The following is a 2,533-nucleotide window of genomic DNA, read 5'->3' as shown; positions in this document are numbered from 1 at the left end:
GAAAGGATAAATAAAACAATTCCTGTTGTCCTTGTAAATTTAACTCTAAAAGAATAAAAGGTTTATGGTATCAGGGACCTGTCAAGTTAACCCTTGGTTTCCAACTACTGTAACAATGTTGGAAAAAATAAACACTGAAAAGTAACAAAAGCATGTTCCAGTGGAGGAAAGTCTGTGCTTTTACCTGGGGCACTGGTTCTAGCAGAACTCAGAGAGGGGAACGCCAGCTCCTCCTTCTCCAACGTCCTGAAAGTCAGCTATAAAACCTATAAAGTACTCACAAAAGAAATTGAGGAAGACACAAAGAAATGGAAGAATGTTCCATGCTCCTGGATTGGAGGAATAAATATTGTGAAAATATCTATGCTGCCGAAAGCAAACGACACATTCCTGCATTCCTGTCCCAACGCAATGTAGCTCCAGTTCTTCTGAAGCTGAGTCACGGCTTCTTCCCAGAAACAAGTCAGGATCGGTAACAAAGCAACCCCAGCATTTCTGATGTGGTGTCCCCTGACTACTCAAACCAGAGATCCCTGAGTAAAATAGGGCTTGTTCAAATGCCCTCAGGGAAAAGGAGGACCAAACCATGGGAAGAGCCCCAGTATGGACGGGCCGGTATTTCTCAGCTACCAGCACGTCCTGGGGAAGCTCCCAGAGCCCCCTCCTCAGCACTCAGCCAACAAGGCAGTTTCTCTGTCACACCTCAGGAGGCAACAAGTTGCTGCAAAGCCCCCAGGTCTCCCCAGGGGTCGGGGGAACTGGCTGGAAATACAGCTCTGACTCTCTATCCTGGGGCAGTGAGAGTGGAGCTGGATCCCTGGGTGGCTACAGAAGCCCTTCCTGCAGAGGCCCCTTGGGTCAGAGAAGCCGATGGCGCGCCCTCTGCTGGCCATGGCTGCGCACACAGAGAAACCGCCCCCTTCCTGTTGGAGGTGCGCGGGCTCCCTCTGCTGGCCACCCTAGGAATCCCTGCAGTGCTCCAATTATGGCATTTCAGTAGGAGGGACAGAGGGTGCTGTCTCTCCCCTGACAGATCCTGAGGCTCGGCCCCACAACTCCATGCAAAAGGAGGTGCGCTCATCTTCCCAAGTGAAAAGGCCTCTGCAGAGCTCAGCCACTGAGAGGTCGGAGCTGTGGGCTCAGGGAAATCTGATGCCCGGGATTCCCGCCTTCTCTGGCCCTAATGCTCAGAGCACCTACCTACACCTCCTCCACCCAGGTCCTTTCTCCACCTCCACACAACTAGGCCACCAACCGCTGTTCAACCTTGAAACTCTTCTTTGTCTCTGCTTCTGTCTACCCTATCTCCTTGCTTCCTCTCCCTTGCTAGCACTTGCACAATTCCCCCTACCATTCACTCAGTGTCTCATCCTGACAGTCTTTTTTTAAAAAAATATTTTATTTACTTATTTGACAGACAGAGAGCACAAGCAGGCACAGAGGCAGGCAGAGAGAGGAGGAAGCAGGCTCCCTGCCAAGCACAGAGCCTGATGCGGGGCTTGATCCCAGGACCCTGGGACCATGACCTGAGCTGAAAGCAGAGGCTTAACCCAGTGAGCCACCCAGGCGCCCTCCTGACAGTCTCTTGATCACTCCTCAGACCCTCAGGCCTCCCCCTCTGTGCAGCTCTGTCTGGGAACACCACAGGGAACCACCTCTCCTGTCAACCCCTCTCTCCTGCCGTCCTTCGGCCTAGGCCCTGTCACAGGATGTGACAATCCCATTGACGAAGGCTGCTCAGGCTGACCCTGACTGCCGCAGTGCAGTTACCAGCCCCTCCTGGGCAGCATGTGAACAGACTGAACTTGATCCTTCGGTGGCCCTGCCATGACCCCAAAGCTGCTGGAGGATGGCTGCGTCCATGACCTGGGAAGAAGGAGGGCTTTGCAGAATCCAGCAGCTCTGCGGCCGAAGGGATTGGCAAAAAGGGCCTAAAAGGGGACAGAAGCATACCCCCAGCTCCTCCTGCTGCTGAGGAAGGAATGGGTCTCTTGTCAGTGACCTCTGCCCTGCCCATCCCTCCACAGGGAAACTGTGGGAGCATTGTGGGGCATCATGGGTCTCACCAAGAAAACTGCCACCATCAGCTCCCCTAAAGCACCCCTGTGGTTGGGGAGCAGCTGAGAAGGTGAAATCACTGCACAAAACCCGGATTAATGCTGGGCCTCCTCACCAGGCTCTCAGGGCCTCTCCAGACACCTCATTCTCTGCTCACTGTCACAGCAGACCAAGCCCTGGGGACAGGCAGCTGTCTTGCCGATCACTACCTCCTCCCAAACTAGCAGGTGCCATGTGCTCAAGGGGATCTGTCACCAGAGTTAAGACAAGCACCAGTGGATCTAAATTCAAGCTGGGCCCCTCCCTAGGAGGATTCCTGGGGTCCCTTGCAGTAGAGGTACCACAAAGCGTAGTCTTGCTCTATCCTCTGTCACCAGCACTGCTGCCAGGGTGTAATCTGTGCGTGAAGGCGTCACCCTGTGCACTCGAAGGAGAGGGACTGTAAGTCCTCCTGAAGGCAGACGCTGACACAGAG

The sequence above is a fragment of the Mustela lutreola genome, chromosome 17 (assembly GCF_030435805.1).
Source record: "Mustela lutreola isolate mMusLut2 chromosome 17, mMusLut2.pri, whole genome shotgun sequence".
NCBI lineage: Eukaryota > Metazoa > Chordata > Mammalia > Carnivora > Mustelidae > Mustela > Mustela lutreola.
This window is presented reverse-complemented; position numbering follows the sequence as displayed.